The sequence below is a fragment of the Anguilla anguilla genome, chromosome 5, assembly GCF_013347855.1.
Source record: "Anguilla anguilla isolate fAngAng1 chromosome 5, fAngAng1.pri, whole genome shotgun sequence".
In the NCBI taxonomy this organism is placed as follows: domain Eukaryota; kingdom Metazoa; phylum Chordata; class Actinopteri; order Anguilliformes; family Anguillidae; genus Anguilla; species Anguilla anguilla.
In genome coordinates this window covers 10,730,331-10,749,090 of record NC_049205.1, presented here as the reverse complement: position 1 = coordinate 10,749,090, position 18,760 = coordinate 10,730,331, and the positions used below count along the sequence as shown (strand labels likewise).

At 44.5% G+C, this 18,760-nt stretch overlaps 1 pseudogene; it reads left to right on the top strand.

The window, feature by feature from the left end:
* Positions 1-18,760, top strand: part of LOC118227517 — a 516,632-nt pseudogene that overhangs the window by 25,079 nt on the left and 472,793 nt on the right.

Below are 18,760 nucleotides of genomic sequence, written 5' to 3'. Positions count from 1 at the left end.
CCAGATGCAGAGAGGTGGATCTACAGGTGGATCATTTATACGTCACGCATCCCGAAAGAAGTGTGTGCTTGTTGAAGTCTCCTCTGGAAGCCTCCTCGCTCCTCCAAGAGGTTTTTAATGGGTTGGAATGACCTTAAAACGCGGTGAACGTTGATCGATTTCCAGGTCACATGAGGGCCGAGGAGATTTGCATAGATAAAATGATAAATTGGAATGAACCCAATGTCTTTCCTGGCAGGAAACCATGTGTATGTGATGTGGTTGTCCGTCCTATTCAGAAGGGGAGTGAGCGTTGAACACCGCAGATTTGTGTGTGCACCATTTGGATATAGATTTACACTTACTGAACTATGTGCATTATTTCACAGAGATACGGGTAAAATATGTGAATTGGTGTGTGCGGTTTGAGGGCACACTTGATATTGAACTCGATGATTCAAAAAATAGACTGCCTAAATCGCCTCTTTTCATTTGATAATGGCTTTTGACATGAATATGTAACAAGTGCCCCAGTGTTATTGACTGTCAGCTGTGCCTATCAAGTGAATTATATGAACTGAATTTGGTTTCTGTTTTGTAACAATGTTTTAAAAATGAATATTTAAACCATGCTTTTAATGTTTAATCAATAGACAAATAAATATACATATTTACAGATATTGTTGCATCTTTTCAGGTCAAAGACAATGTAAAATTTGTATATGTAACAAAATAACACCCCCTTAATTTATTTTTTGTTTTTATTTTTTAGGTATCATGGCAGCTTGAAGGTTTGCGGTAGGTGGATTGAATCCTTACTTTTAGCCCCAGTGTGGCAAATGTATCTGTCATGCATGCAATCCGGCGTCTAGTCTTCATTGTTCATAACTCTTTTCAAATGGAACCTTGACACTGCTTTAGATTTACAGCCAGTAATTTCATTATCTGTTTTCAAGTAAAGTTTCATTATACGGAGTAAGGCTTTGCTCTGTGCAATACCAGGGTATCTGAAAGTGCACAAGAGAACTCCAGCCAGGCAGTTTTCACAGAAACCATTCCTTGTTGTTTTAGGTCCTGATGACCTAACCATACCTAACCAAATCCCTTTAGCCATTAAAGTCATTATATCTCCTCATCTCCATTTGTGTAGAGAAAATGATGAAGGTAGCTTTTCATGCTGCTTTTTTTCCTGTTCTTCATCGTGCAGCAAATGTTTCATTTTCTTATTATGTTAAAAAAAAAAAATACTCACAGTGCAAAATGACATGGTTGTATTACCCTGATTCCAGACCGCGGTTGTGCACAGAAAAAAAAAGGGTTCGGTAAGGACCTAATCTGGACCAATTTGAAGCAGCGGTCTCCCTGGAGAGGTGCTTACCTTTGCGTTTTCCTCTCGTGGGAGTAAATGCGATTCAAATGACCAGCGCAGCTGGGGCACCCGCGTCCCTGCAGTTTGTTTTGCTTCCTTTTTTAATGTCACTCAGTTTGCGTTGCCGGGCACCCCGTCCCCCGAGTGTGCCTCCACTCGCGTTATTATACCCCAGCTACAAATGGCAATTTGAGTCAGCTGACCACATCAAAAACAAATGAGCTGAATGTACTTCGCTTAGTAAAAACCAACCAAAAAAAACAAAACAAAAAAAAAAAAACGGAACAGCTATTACGCATTTAATGCCTGCTGTGCGTGGGTGCTGTGTGTACTTAGCTTTTTAATTGTTGATCTAAATTTTAATAAAATGTATTTTATGCTTGTTTTTCGTTAAACCGCGGTAATCCCTTTCAATCAGCAGCTCTGCGTAAACACATTCAGTAGCACAGCCGCATCGTCTCAGATGCATTTTTCATCACTGTCGGCCTGCCTGCCCTTCCATTTGTCCTGTTTTGATTCTGTGCATGCCTACAGTGGTGGCAAAACATGAATATTTTTTATTAATATGGTTCTGATGTATACCTAATCCCTTGTAAAAATGGATTACACCAAATAGCACAAAAATGTCACAGTCCCCACAAATCACGATTAAGTCACCGAATTCGAGAAAAGTTTGTGTGGCGAGTTCGGGTTTGCGGTGTTAAACCCTGACGCGTGGTCTACACTCCCTCCGCGCTGAAGCATGTTCACGCTCGCTGTTCACCGTGGCATTTCATTAGTCGTTTTGAATGCGAATGTCACTTCCGTGAAATCGTCCGTTATGCAGGTAGAGATTCAATGGGAAAGTGCAAGGTCTGCCTCAAAAAAAAAAGGTAGAGCAGTCCGTGAACTGGAAAGGAGTGCAAATTCTATGGTACTTAAGCTGGGAGCAGTGGGTACAATGCCTGACAAATCTGCATGGGGGAGAAAGCAACGGGGCTGTCCGTTTGAAAAAGCTTCAGCTTTTTTAAATTGAATTGACCCCTCCGTGTGTGATTTATTGTGATTCATGCACGCTCTCATGACAAACGTTGCCAGATCCAAAAACGCTGAATTTAGCAGTGGTAGCACGCTGCCTGCAGCATAACAGGAGGGGGTTGGGGGGGGGGGGGGGGTGGCCTTTGCCCGCTTTTGCTCAAACAAACCTCACGGAACGCCATTTTCCAGATTTCATACCCGATGGCTCCAATTTTGCCCAAGTGAGATGAGATAGCGTTCTCCTCGCAGCGGGCCGGCCGCTCCACGCTGGTTTGCGGATTACCCTCCGCGTGCGGCAATGAGCCATTCCATCCTCGTCCGATGACACACGGCACGCACCCGGTATTGACAAATCTGTCCCACCGGGGAGCTCGCGCGAGACGCCTCACCTGCTCTGTCCTTTCTGCTGGAAATGCAGATGGACAGATATTATGTACAGGTTGAGAAAAAAAAAATTATATATATATAAAAATAAAAAAAACTGGAAATGCCAACAGTGTCCAACTGTGACATGTTCCGTCAGTTTCATAGCGGCCTGGGGCGCATTTCGCGCTCGTCCTTAGAGAGAAAGGTCGGCGTCAGGCCTGAGACGACGTTTTAAACTCCCGTCAGCCGAACGTGAGCGCGGCGACGGAATCCAAGATGCCGCCGGGCTCGACGCCACGCTGTATGCCGCGGTCGCTACCTTCCATCATGCCACTTTACACTGCTGCTTCCATTTTCTTTTCTTCTCTACCCGGCAAAAGTACGTGCTAAAAAGAAGATGTTAAAAGTTCTCCGCTTATAATGTTTGGCTGTACTTTGACAAGGACGTAGCCCTACCTTGAAACTCTTGGAAAATAATATAATTTAGTGCACAGTGTCCATTTAGCAAAATACCAAATACTTGAGGAGTTTTGTGTGAATTCAATAGCATTCATCCATAAAGATTCTCTTTTGTACTCATGCATGCACTCGTGTATTCATTTTTCTTCAGCCACATCATGCGGGTGACCTTAAATATCGCATAAACATCGTACCTCATACACCAAAATGTAGCCATATATTTTTCTAAAAACAATTTTTTTGTAGCAAGTTTCTTTGCTTTACTTTCTTTTGCCGTAGCTATAAACAATGCGCGCAAAATGCGAATCTCTGAGCCCCTATAAATCGTCCTGGATTACGGCATCTGCAAAGCAAATAGATGTTGTGATGCCGCCTCACGTAGCTTTCTGGAATGGAACTCCATACAATCATGTTCAGATCAAGAGATTTCATTATATCAACAGTAGGCTGTTGCTTCCTCGTATGCTGTTTTGATGATGCATCCCTAGCCGGTTGACATATGACCCCTGGACACTGGAGAACTGCAAAAGCATCACCCCAATTTGTTCTCCTTGCATTTTTTTCAGTTCCCAGGGCCATGCTTCTTGGTAGGCTAATTAGAAATATGGCAGCTGACCCGTGAAGCGTCGGGGAAACGTTGAGCAAGCATGAATCTAGTGCTTTTTTTTGTTTGTGTGTTCGTAGTCCAGAAGCGCATCTCTGTTCTCACCACAGTGTCTTGGCTCTTATTATACTAGCATCCAACCTGCTGCCATAGCTTTAACTGTTGCCGATGACAACGTGGAAGTCAGCTGCAGGAGGGTATTTTTTTTAATGCCTCTTTGGACGGTCAGGCTCCATTGGAACGCATTCCAAATCCAAAATGGCGGTGCCCCCGTCCATTCCGTGTCACTGCACAAAGGAAAGACGCGTGCCTCAGGCGCGGTTAAATTTCATGCGCAATGTACAGAGATTCTCCAGTTGCACCGTGAGGCCACAACTCACAGAGCTGTATTGAAACTTTACGCATTACGGCTGGGGGAAAGAACCAGAGAGGGCTGTGCGGGAATGCAGGTCATGTGACGCGCAGCCTTACCTCTGTTGAACAGTGTCAGACTGATTGCCAGTTAGAGACAAGAGCCTTGCCTTGTCTTTACAGCACCTGTAAGGGTTTATTTACCCTTGCACACACACATACGCTCACGTACACACGAACACGCACACAAACACACACGACGCACACACACACACACACACACACACACACACACTTACACACACAAAGACGGAGAACCACATCATTAGAAAGTAAAGTTTTGTTTATTGATCATTGGATTTTTTTTGTTTGAACAGCGTACATGGTGCCTAGTTCTTATGTGTTGTACAGTATATTTCCGCAAACAAATCTGTGTTTTGTAATTGATAATACTCCTAATTTCTGCATGATGATGGTTATTATTATTATTATTATTATTATTATTATTATTATTATTATTATCTCAAGTTTTACTCTTTTTTCAGCGGTTCTCAAACTGGGGGTTGCCGCCGCTTGGCTGTTCTTGCTATGGTTGTGTTATTCTTTTGGAACCGTCAAAATAAAAACTATTTTGTATGCACCGTGCAGGAATAGGAATGGTGCACAATGTCACCACCTACAGAGCACTTAAATGAACTGCAACCCTACCTAATTTCATTTTTTAAATGTCACATACTCATTATTTAAGCCTCTCAAATAGCTGTTCATTTTATTTATTTATTTATTTATTTATTTTGAAAACTGGCAGATATTGAAGATAAGCTAGCTCCTAGGCTATGTTGTGAGTTCACGCTTGATTCCTTATCTAACCAAAGGATCAGCAGCTAGGCATGCAGAGATGGATTGACCATCTTTGGATTTCAGTGCAAAGCAAAACCTGAGGACTGGGTGGCGTGGCTTTCCGGAAGCTTCCGCTGGTCACGTTCACATATCTTGCATTTAATTCTCCTGTACAGTATTAGTAATTTAGGTCACCTCTCCCTTTCCCATTTCCCTGCTGGGTTAGCTTATGTTCTTTGAGAATTATCAATCCCCTCCGCAATCTCTAGCAAGTGCTTCTATTGCGTATTTGTCTGTGGAAATAGTCCCCCACCATGAAGATCCCTTCAGAAAATAGATTAAACGTTATCCTATGGCAATGAATGTGAGATTGGTCAGTCTTTGCTTTATTGCATGCACTCAATAGAATAGACCTTTGCTGCCAAAAGTTAGCTTTAATTCCTAATTTGTGTTTTGGGAGCTATTGACACAGCTCGCTTACTGTGCTTGGAGTGGCTTGTGAGTTTGACATTTCAGAGAACGAGCACATCGTTGGAACACATTCTGGGAATTCCCTTCTCACATAGGTTCCTGTATACTCTTTATTCACGTGAAGTTAACGAATCACAGTGTGATTTAGTATAGCCAGTTTTATAACGCGCAATCCTCCTTTTGTTTATTTTTCCCTTGCGGAATTGCTGCACTAATATTGTACCTAAAGAAACGCTGGTGTGTTGTACACGCGATGTGGGATTCTCAATGCCGTGGAAGCGGTTTTCACCTCCGCCCATTGGCAGTGATGCGAGAAACCCTTTCGGCGTTAAAGTTAAACAACCCCGCGCGGCGCGTTCCGACAGAACTCCCTCGGCCGAGACCCGTCTAATGAATTTGAACGGACGGAACGGAGGGCCAAAAAAAAAATCCCCGCCATTTTCGTTTAAATCCATCCGCCGTTACCGTGCAATTTCAGTCAGACACAACAGCGCAATTAGATGGATTTTCAGCGGCCGACAACCGTCTCGCGCGCGGGCGGAAGGCATGTCTTTATCCCATCATGACAAAATTGATTTGTTTGCATTATGTCCACCCCTTTCCGCGGCGAGGGCTTCTGGCCTCCTGCTGACGGGAAACAGGCCGCTTGATCAGCGAGCCTGCAGCTGAATTCATAATCAGCGCCCGCATCTGGGCCCGAACGCCGTCCCCGCTCCTCCGTACGCGCTTAAAAAGCGGGGCGGGCCAGCGTTGTTTTCTTGATGCGGTCATTTTAAAAAAAGCGTGAATTATGTATTAACGGCGTGCCTTTAAACGTGAAATAAAGTCGCAGGTGAAATAATTACATTTTCAAATGTGAACCGGTCCATTGATTCGTGGAGTGACTGCATTGCCATACCCCCAAACCTACAGTTGGTCCGAGCTCATGGTCAGAAACATCGTATCTATGGACAAGTGTGTGCAGTAAATTTGGCATGTTGGTAGACAATCATAAACAGATTTCCTTATGATATGAGTATTTTTCTTTTGGGCATTACATGTAAACACACGCCTGACTCTCTGACTTGGATATGTATGATAATGCACATGCATATGTATGACTGGCGTGACGTGGGTCAGTAAGTCCTTTGGCTCTCCGAATGAGTCTGAGGTCAGGCAGTCCAGAATGGTGGAGTGGGCATTGATTTAATGTACAGGCAAACAAGACTATGTCTGTGAAATGGTAAAAATATGAGTAAATAAAAAAACTATTTAATGTGAGCTGAAGACATACTGGCTGCATTTAGAATGTAGCTCTGAATCAGGGTTTAATATTTAATGCTTTTAAACTGTATGTGTGTGCATGCCAGCTTGTGTGTGTGTGTGTGTGAGATTTAAATCTATATATAGGTATATACGTGTGTTTAAAATACAATTTGTAAAACATGCTGAGCTATCAGTCTGTTTGGAAGTACAGAGTAATAATTGAATCACTTATTTCCCCTGCAGAGTAAGCAAGTACAGTACATAATCTCTTCTTAAACAGGCTGTGTCCTGTCAGCTCTAATTAGATTAAAGAAATAAATGACAACCAAATTGAAGTGTTATGCCTGCATAAGGTTTTTGCCACCATCTTAAATCAATAGGCGTGTGTTTTTGTGTGCTGGCTTGATTGTATTGTGTGTTATATAATATCTTTCCAAAATGACATTCTTAAAATGAGGATATGGTCCAGCAGGAAAAAAAAAAATATATTTAAGATACATTTTTTTCATGTTTGCATTTTTTTCACAAAACGAATGTGTGGAGTTTATTAGGCTGAGGTTGGTCTGGTGTTAGAGGGACAGAAGGCTTGTGGGGTGGTGCATCCAGCTAAGGCAGTCGTGCACAGTGCAGTGTCGCGTCGCTCCATGCAGGACTGAGTGGGGAGTGAGCCGGTGCTGGCTGTAGTTCAGCAGCCCTGCGGGACGGCTTATAATTGGGAACAGCATCGACCGGGACACGGGGGTGCCGGTCTGCAGGACTCTGCCCACCTCATCAGCTAAAAGAGCAAGCCCACGAGTCGATCAGGCACCCGCAGTCTACCAGCACACTGACTGAGCAGCACACTGACTGCACAGCACACTCCAGCACACTGACTGAGCAGCACACTGACTGCACAGCACACTGACTGAGCAGCACACTGACTGCACAGCACACTGACTGAGCAGCACACTGACTGAGCAGCACACTGACTGCACAGCACACTCCAGTACACTGACTGAGCAGCATACTGACTGCACAGCACACTCCAGCACACTGACTGAGCAGCACACTGACTGCACAGCACACTCCAGCACACTGACTGAGGGGCACACTGACTGAGCAGCACACTGACTGCACAGCACACTCCAGCACACTGACTGAGCAGCACACTGACTGCACAGCACACTGACTGAGCAGCACACTGACTGCACAGCACACTCCAGTACACTGACTGAACAGCACGCTGACTGCACAGCACACTGACTGAGCAGCACACTGACCAGGCAGTGCACGGACTGGGGGGCACACTGACTGGGCAGTGCACGGACTGGGGGGCACACTGACCAGGCAGTGCACGGACTGGGGGGCACACTGACCAGGCAGTGCACAGACTGGGGGGCACACTGACCAGGCAGTGCACGGACTGGGGGGCACACTGACTGGGCAGTGCACGGACTGGGGGGCACACTGACTGGGGGGCACACTGACCAGGCAGTGCACGGACTGGGGGGCACACTGACCAGGCAGTGCACAGACTGGGGGGCACACTGACCAGGCAGTGCACGGACTGGGGGGCACACTGACCAGGCAGTGCACAGACTGGGGGGCACACTGACCAGGCAGTGCACGGACTGGGGGGCACACTGACTGGGCAGCACACGGACTGGGGGGCACACTGACCAGGCAGTGCACGGACTGGGGGGCACACTGACTGGGCAGCACACGGACTGCACAATGTTTATGAAATTGGAAGGAATAACCTATTAGCCTTTGTTGCGTTTGTTGCTGTGGTATAAACAAACATTTTGGGGGATATTGGCAGATAATTTTGGCCCAAAAATGTCATTACTCATTGATAGTAGTGGGTGGAATAGCAAGCACAGTGATGGTCGTATGGTCCTTCATGTCTAGTGGCCATAGGGGGTATGCTGCGGTATGACTGTGAGCCGCTCGCTTTGCCTGCACGGCATCCGGAACTGAGAGGAGGACCGTCTCCATGGAGCCCCCAGCTGAGAGGCCTGGGAGGCTCAGGCTCCAGGAGGTGGCCGAGCAGTAGGCAATAAGTCAGGGGAACACGGCGAGGATGGGGCACAGCGGTAATGCCAAACAGATGGAGGATGAAGAGCGCTTCTCCTTTTCAGAGGAGCAGCAGAAGCCCGTTTTGAAGGCTGAGGGGTTATGAAGCAGCGGGAGCGGGGAGAGCGGAATTGAGGGTGAGAGCGAGGGAAGGAGGGAGGGAGAGGGTGAAGAGGAGGAGGATGTCAGGGTTTATAATGTGGAGGAGGTTGGAGGGAAAAGGAAACTATTGACATTCGGTGGGTTTGTGTAATTGGAAGCGAGAGCACGTGTCAGTTTCTGGGAGTGAAGCAAAAGGAAGGGAGACCCTCATCCCGATGCGTCTGGAGGTGGGAGCAATGTAAGTTGAGTCTTTTTTTTTCTCGTGCCAGTGAGAACAGGCAGGAGTAGTTGCAGGAAGAGGATTACGGGAAGCAGAGAGAGTGCAGAAACTCTGGTTTGTTGGGGTTCTTGGTTGGAGCCCCTATGTTGACATGATAGTGTGTGTGTGTGTGTGTGTGTGTGTGTGTGTGAATGTGTGTGTGTGTGTGCGTGTGCATGTGAATGTGTGTGTGTGTGTGTGTGTGTGTGTGTGTGTGTGCATGTGAATGTGTGTGTGAATGTGTGTGTGTGTGTGTGTGTGTGTGTGTGTGTGCATGTGAATGTGTGTGTGTGTCTGTGTGCGTGTGCGCATGTGAATGTGTGTGTGTGTGTGTGTCTGTGTGTGTGTGTGTGTGAATGTGTGTGTGTGTGTGTGTGTGTGTGTGTGTGTGTCCAGTCTGCGTGTTAAATTAGGACAGAAGAATTTAATAAATGGATGTGGGGGTGAAAATGGTTGAGATCAGCAGTGAGTATCTGAAAAGAACAGTTTAAAAATAATGCATGCACTTCCTCAGAAGAACTTGCTGTGTCTGCACTGGAAGATGGCGGAGATTGAATAATGCCTGTATAGATCTCTAGAAGAATACAAATGATGTGAAAGGTCACACCTGTTATGGGAGGCTCAGAACGCATCAAAACAGGGTCAGTTATTAACAAAACAAAACATGGACCTTTGCTTGGATACCGTTAATGTTTCTCCATTAATGTTAGCACCATCAGAACTGAATAGCATCAAAAAATGTTCATAATTTTGATCGATACGATTTATGTTTTTAAAATTACTTTGCATATAATTACTTAGGCTATTTAAAGTGTAAAATTGTATTTCTATCATTAGTAAACCAATTTTAGAATACTGTTAAATAATTGATTAGCTCATTTGTACAGATGGGGGGGTGCAGTTGGGGGGGGTGCACAGTTTAATTCCTGTCTCTGAGGCCAGGTGGAGAGCATCCATACCAGCAGGCACTCGCTGCCTCGCTGGACAGCGCAGAATCTCTCCAGCTAATAGGCTTATGTCAGCAGCACGATTCAAAGAACGTGTTCTGTGGAGCAGCCCCTAGCACACAACAGAACTGATCAGCCGCTATGTAAGCCCTTGTAGACGTCAATCCGTGGGTCGGCTGCAGCTGCATGCAGCCTGTTGCAGCTTGCAGCTTTTATACCTGAACCAACTGTTTGTGCAGCTTTGCAGCAGTTATACATGAGTGCATCTGTCATGCAGAATCTTTGAGAAAAAAATTGCTTATTTATTTTTCACCAACATTTTGGAAGGTGCCCGAGCATTGCTTTAAGCTGCAGGAATAACAGGAATAATTGAAGATCTTTTCTACTGACTGGCTACTAATTATTTAAAACTGGACAGTAATTCATACAGTAGGTCACACTCGGGCGTGTATCCAGCTGTTCCTCTGTCTTCCTGTTAAGGATTTTTACTCATTCATATTTAGTATATTTTGATTCCTCATTGTTTTAGAGCAGGAGCATATATGTATGTTCACTGATATAAGAATTATTAAGCTCCGATAAATGAATTCATTCTTCTCTCCAACTTTCTCGTCAGCTTAGCATGGGTATCCCCAATGCATTTTCACCCTTTTCCACCTGTTAGTACTCGAAAGACCGCACATTGCAATCTGGGAAGATGTGTACAGGTATGTAGTCAAAAAAGGGAATCTTCTGTCTAAAAAATAAATAAATAAATCTGTAAAATTTTCCAGAAGTATTGATTTTGTCGCTGTGAATTTAAATGATTTATTATGTACAAGACAACCGTTCTTACTACCTACGATATCCCAGATTGAACTTGCGCTGTCCATACATGCTGCAGAGAAGGTAAAATTAGAAAACCCATTAACACCCTTCTCTTTACTGACACATTGATGAAGATGTTCTACTTCAAATCACGAACCTGAAGATGAGGATGATATAGCGACAAAGTATCTCTCTCTCTCTCTCTCTGTCTCTCTCTCTCTCACGCACACACACACACATACACGCGCACGTGCACACACAGGGCTGCTTAAAAGTTAGCCCTATTAAAATTTGTGTCAGTTGAGACTTTCTTTAAAGGTTTTATAATGGAGCATAGTTCACTATATAAATACCTTGAAATAAACCAGTAACTTGTTATACTGGAATAGAATAATGTACTTGAACTATTTAAATAAGTAACTCATGGACATTATAACCTCCATGCTAATACCACAGGGATCACAGGTAATGCTATCTCATGTCAAGACCATCACATGATTTAAAAATGTAGTCCTCCGAAGTAGAATTCCACCTGTTTTTACAGTTACATGATCATATGATTTTTACTAAATTAATTCACAGGAAAAATGCAATTCACTGTAGGAGATGTGACATCCAGTAGTATTGAACTGTGCGGTAACACTGTATCGTGTACTGTAAGTGTGACATTTTGTTGCAAAAATAGGATTAACACATTTGTAATTGTACATAATGCATTTTATGATATGATGCACGTCCATGTGGGAAATCCGAATGTTTGTTCACAGTGTTTGGATGCTCCAGCCCGAGCACGGTTAATTACATTGTGCCGATGTCACAGTTGGCCTCGTTGGCTTTCAGAGGTCCCGTAGCTTGCTTTGAGTATCATATGTATTGTACTGAGCCCGGTCTCCTTTCCTCTGGCTGTGTTTCATTCGTAGCAGCTGATTAATATGCCACCGATGCTGCCTGGGTAGATCTGTATGTCAGGCGAGACCTCAGCAATTACATCCTTTTATTTATTCATATATTTATGTGTATATTTATTTATTTATTTTGTCCATTTAAAGAGACATAGCGCTAAAGTATTGATTGTTTTGTCACTCCAGGGTCTGCATTTGGGAAGATGAATGAACCGAGCCTATGTGCATGCATGTGTGCACGTGTATGTGCGCACGCATGCGTTTGTATTTCGCACAGTGGCCGTGTTCCAAACACGGATGTAACCCCATTGATGTACCGTACTGTCCGCAGTCAGTTTGGGGTTGCTGATTCCTGAAGTGCAGTCGGCACAGACTTCTGTACACTCTGTAGCACACCAGCTGAGCTTTGCGCAGGTGCCTGTCAATCAGAGCTGTCCCTATTGCACAGTGAGATCAGGGAGTCTGTGGGCTAATCCCTCCTCTTTCGATGACATCATGGCTAATTATGCTCCGTTTCCACCTGCCATCTACCTCTTTGTACCACATAAGATTATATGTATTCAGCTATTGGCCCAAGCATTTAAAATGGTTACGGAATGCACATGCAACATTGGGCAGATTGTGGTAACCCCCTGTACCCATATTGAAGGGTGTGTCTGCGTGCATGCGCACCTGTGTGTGTGTGCATGCGTGTGCGCGTGTGTGTGTGCAGTGCGTGCATTCGTGTGTATGTCAGTATGTACGTGTGCGTGTGTGTGTGCATGTGTGCGTGCATGCGTGTGTGATTACGTGTGCGCGTGTGTGTTGTCTGTGTGTGTGTGTGTGTGTGCATGCGTGTGTGATTATGTGTGCGCGTGTGTGTTGTCTGTGTGTGTGTGTGTGTGTGCATGCGTCTGAATTCCAGCACGTTCTGTACGAGTCCTACAGCAGCATTGTGTAGGCTGTGTGCGTACTTATCATGGAATGACACCCTCCCACTCAGCAGACTGACTGCAGTGTATTAAGGCCAGGTGTCCACAGGTATCTCTGTCTGAGATCAGACTTCTGGAACCCCTGCTGGGATCCAGGCCCAGTATCACCACCGAGACCCCTCCCCTCCCCGCCCCCTCCCCTCCCTATCCCAGCGTGGGGTGCCGCACTTTGGCTTATCTGGAAAGAGCCCAAACCGAAAGTGCGGTACACTTTCATGAGTCAGGAACCCCGGTTTCAAACCCGCCGGTGTCAGGACGGGTTCAGATCGCGGACGGGGGCGGAGGTGGCGGCGGACTACCCCGCCGTGTCCGCTAGGCCCCCCGCGGCGTCCCCCTCCAGCTGAAATACATTTTCATTTACATGCAGGGCCCTGCGCGCATCCCCCATGCGGAGTCGATGAAGACAGAAACGTACGATAATGACATTTTCTGTACATTATGCTACGTTGACACCGAGGTTATGCAATTGTCCCTGCAAACAGAATTATCAGCAGAAGTGGCATTGTGTAATGTTCTTAAGACCTATTGCTCCCATCAATATCTGGCTCTGTAAGTTAATAGCATGGATGTTATGTACATTTCTCTAGATATTGCACAAAATATGGGAATATTCTGAACAAAAAGTAATTATGGGTTAAGGTGTATGGGATGAAAACCAGTAGGTACAGCATTATGCTAATGTAACGCTGGGCAAGACGCAACAGGAACTAAAGTTCACATTACATCACAATCTTACCGAAAGATTGTTTCAGGGTTTCACATAATGTTTTATACATTTTACTGATACATTTAGATGAAGCCTATCCCTGGGCTAGGCAACTCACTATCTGATGAAATGCCTATCTCTGATCATGCAGTAGTTGGCTTGCCGTTGCTTTTGCAACACCATTCAACAGCCTAGCCTTTAGCACGTTGCTCAGTGTAAGCCCGCCATGCTGTATATAAAGCTACCGTAAGCAAGAAAGTCACTGGTTCAGATGAGAGGCTAGCGAGAAGGAAAATATATGGAGCGACATTACAGGCTCAATTACCATATTCTTAAAGTTAACTAGGGGGTAGCGCACAGCGCCTGGTGAGCGGACGCTGAGGGGGAAAAGCAGTGAAATTCAGGGTAGGCACTTTTTAGTGCTTGAGGCTGACAGAAGGAGAAGCATCAATAAATCTGACGGTGCCACTAATACAAGAGCAGTATTTCTTGTATATGGCCGGCGAGAGAGAAAGATGGCTGAGTCTCGGAATAAGACGAAGACAGTAGTGCGCTTCTCGTTTGATCATTTAAAAAAAAAAAAAAAAAAAGCATTTACATTTGACATGGGAACGTCAATAAAGACGTTTCTTTGCCTTCTGTCTTTTAGGGGCTCTTGGGCATTTTCGCCCTCCCCCGCGCCCCCCTTTTACAGACACCGATGCGGTGTGAGGAATGCACAGCCCACACACGTGCTGGAATTCTGTGTTCCTGACTTTGTGCTCGGGACAAATGGGGGTTAAAGTGCAGTGCAATGGGGGGCACTCAGTCTGCTGTGAGTGTGACAGGAGAGACGTAATGAACAGAACAGACGATTCAGAGCACACACTGAGATCCTCGGAGAGACACGCTCACTCCTCTCCTCTCCTCTCTCTCTCTCTCTCTCTCACTGCTCTCTATCGCACTTTCTTTCGCTCTCTCTTTCTACCTCTCTCTGCCACTTTCTCTTGCTCTCTCACTCTCACTCTTTTTTCTCTCTCTCTCTATCTCTTACTTTTTATTTCCCTCTATCTCTCTCTCTCACACACGCACACACACACACACATAGCTATTAGCTGTTATCCTCAAGCTTATTTATACCTATTTATATGTATTATACAAATTATTTGTTTTGTAAACATGCATTTTCCGGAATGCTTTTGCCACATGGATGTAATATTAGGTCGTGTTAACCAGCCGAGTTCGCTCAGGAAACCATTTACTTGTTACTATACTTATGGTTATTTACACGTCGTTTAACACCGTAAGGAAAGTTAACGCAGCGCTGGTGCCCGAGACCGAGCGGGGATCCGGGTCGTAATTTAACGAGCGGCGCGCGCGCCCCCCGCTCGTCTGTCACCCCCCCGGCGCATAATGGGCCTCAGCCGCGCCGCGCTCGCGGCGGTGCCACGGAACAGTGCGCCATTTAGCCGCGGAGGTGAGGCGCCTTGCCCGAGGGGACGTTGGCGGAGTCCCACCGGGACTCCTCCCAACTCACGCCTCGCGCCCCTAACGTGTGCCGATGAAACCGCTGCGGCGGAGAGGGAGCGGCGTCTCGGCGCTCGCATTTAGAGGCGGGGGGGGGGGGGGAGGGGTATGGGGGGATTGGGGGGCTGGGGCAAACGTCGCAGTGCTTTAATGCCACTTAATTTCAGTGTAAATGTTACCGTGCTCTTTGTGTCTGTTTAATGAGCCGAATGCTGTGGGCCCAGGAGGCGGCCATGTTGTCGTGTTTTCCTTTTTCCGCTATACCGTCTCTTTATTTTGAGCGGTAAATTACAACCAAATCGGACTTCGTTTCTCCGGCTCACATTGGCCTGCATTGGAAAATAACCCAGAAATGCAAACAAATTTATTAAATATTATTGATTATTCCTGTTTTGCCAATGACTGCTTTAAGGCCTCGAATAATTCTTATCCCAAATGCCCACAGTTGGTGTAAGATTTATTGCATATATTATATTAATGGGGAGCAGTTGGGGGCTTATTGCTGTATGTTTATCATTCTTGCACACTGAAGAGTTTTGTTGTCAAGCATTAAATTGTGTCATTATTTTCCGGGGAGTGTGTAAGCCAGAGTAGCTCGAGAAGCAACCCTGAGGTCTTATGCATTGAATTCACATTTATATACTGCAGCTTTGACTTACCATTACCATTACTCTCTCGCCCCAAATGATGAGAGTGACATTGTGTAGCCGGTTAGCTATGTCAATTGACACTCTCTTCCCTAGATCGGTGCTAAAATGGTTTATGCTATCTAGGTCGAATTGAAATTCTACGGTCCAGTTGTATACCTACTGCTGGACCTTTCTTTATATGTGGATGTGTATGTAAATATTTTAGTTTTGTATTCAAATAAAACTTTTCAAATGCAATGTCATAATACATTTTTAATGCATTGCGAGACATGTAAACTGCTCCAGGCTAAAGTATGAACAAAAAATATGGGACACATTAGCTCTAACAGACCTCACAAACCCTTCATACATTTTTGTATTTGCATGGCATATACATCTTACTAAAAATGTACAGTTTGCAGTTCAGCATCTGCTGTAACAGGCATGCTAAAATGCAAACACATAAATGACTGAAGGTTTAAACAGGTGTGTTGACAATGTAAGCATTTGAACAATTACACTTCATAATTGGTTATTAATTTCAAATGAAATGATGTAGACTAATTATCACAGTGAATTCCCATCTCCTGCACGCAGTCACCATAAAGTCATTGCATTGCAGAGCAAACTTTATTTAAAATGCAAATTTCCAGATGTCTGTGTCCCTTCTACAGAGACTGCATATAACCGTATTAAAATGCATTTTTAAAATCTTTAAAATAAATTACATTTTTCTAAATACAAACCAGTTTTTTTTCTTCGGTTTTTTTTACCAAACCTTTGCAAAGCCCGCTATAGTTTGTGCAGTAAGAGGCTATTTAATTCAGCATAGGCCATGCTACAGTATATATAAGCTGTAGTTTGTGCCAATTAGACCTGGGCCAGCTGGTACACATTGAGCCGTGTGTGTCATTTAGAGCAACTAAGGTATCATTAATCTGAGAAACCCTGGCAGGATCCAACACAATGTTTTCTCCTCCACATATGAATGCCCATTCCACCTAATGATGTTGCTATGGCTGTGTAGTACAATGGGTAAGGAAGTTGTCTTGTAGACTAAAGATCCCAGGTAGGACACTCCTGTTGTACCTTTGAGCAAGCTACTTAACATTTATTGCTTCAGTATATATCCAGCTGTATAAATGGATGCAGTGTAAATGTTGTGTAAGTCGCTCTGGATAAGAGCGTCTGCTAAATGCCTGTAATGTAACGTAATGGCTCGAAGCTTGAGGCTGTGTCTAGCCTTGTTTCGTGGTTCATGGTAAAGAGCTGGTGCAGCACTCCTGAACTCTGGTATCCCTTGTGAGTCCAGGCAGGATACGAAACGCCTCTGTGCAAGAACATGTGTGTTCTGTGTTTTTTATTATTTAAAATTAACATTTGTTTGCACTCCCAATGAAGTTAAAAAATAAATAGCTGACTACGGTGCTAACAGAATTACAATAAACAAGAGAAGTCAAGGCCTTTCTACCAGGGTAATGTGCTCCGAAGCTTTATGTGGAAATGTTTGTAGCATGTTTGTGGATGAACTCCCTGTTGCCAGCAGCCTATTCCCTGAAAGAAAGAAACACAACATTTGCATACTTTAAACTAGTAATGATTTGAATTATTCAAATTAAATCAGCTTTTCTAGCATCCAGATCATTTAGTATATTTTGTAAGTACGGTTCCAGGGTGTATTTCCGCCTGTTACCCAATGCACGCTGGGATAGGCTCCAGCACCCCCCCCCCCCCCCCCCCCCCCCCCCCCCCCCCCCGACCCTGACTAGGACTAAGCGGGTACAGTGGTGTTGACTGCTCCTGGGAAAATGAGAAAGACTTCCAGCCTGTTCCATTTGGTTTGCATCTTTTTCTTCCAAAGAGAAGAGCACAGGTCTAAAAGTAGTAACCAACCCAATGTCAGCCTTAACCTGGCCTGAGCACAAGGTTAATCATTTCTATCCATGACCGACTTGACATAACAAACCGCATTTTTCAAATTCAAAAACACTTTGTTGTCTGTATGTGCAAAATGCAGCTGCACAATGCAACATTTGCTCTTGGGTATAATCCATGTATTTTTGTTCGCAAATATAAAATATTAGGTCAGTGAAAATAAATAGGATATCTAAGACAAATGTCTCCTGTGGCCATCATTTATAATTCCATTTCCATGGTACTGAGTGTAGGGAATTGAGTAGCGTATGTAACTCAAAACCAAGAAAGCACAAAAACATTCAACCTCGCTCCTCAATAATATTTCACAATTGTGAGCTTACGTTTGCTCGAGTACAGTCCCTCCACTTAAGAAAAAGGTGACAATGTTTTAGGTCCTCCGTTGAGAAGATAACTTTGCGAAGTATCTTGTCTTGCACACTGATGAGTGCAATGCGGATGAAGTCACGTCATAGTAGATTGCACATGGCTATATTCTAAATTAATTAATTCACCCAACATGACTTTGACCCAGCGTGCCTTTGGCCCAACATTCCTCTGACCCAACATGCCTTTGGGTTCAGTGGCAAGACCATAATGAAGGTAGTGGGCTCAACAGTTACTAAATATATTCAGAATTTAATACTACAACTACCGTGTTCAAATAGTATCATATTAGCCTGTTGCTGACATTTTGCTCTTAAAAACATTGATTATGAGGCACTGCTAGGTAAAAAAAAAGGTAAGGATGTATTGCTATTCCAGTGTCATCCCACTGGTGAAGCCGTTTCATTATTTCTCCATTGCCAGCTGATGACACGGAGCTCTCTGAGCTGATATTGAATGCAAGAGACTGCTCTTGCATCTTAATGCGTCCAACAAGAAGCAATTAATGATATCCTGCTGATGCCTCCCTCAAGCCAGTCAGACCCAAAAAAAAACAGAACCGTGATTACTTTGGGATATCATTAAATATGCTGGACTTATGAGGCAACGTTTTAAAACCCCAAAGCCTTCAAAGCCAGAAACCCGCTTAGGTTTTGAATACTGTGTTTAAAGGACCCTGTTGTGTGTGTGTGTGTATGTGTGTATGTGTGTGTGTGTGTGTGTGTGTGTAAATAATCACTATGCCATTTCACCATCCCTGACAAATGAGATCCCTTATGCAGTGTAAGGCTGATTTTCAGCTGGGCTTGATATTCATTTATTTATTTATTTAAGTTTTAAAGGAGGATCTGTGCAGAGGGTGCGCTGCTGTCCT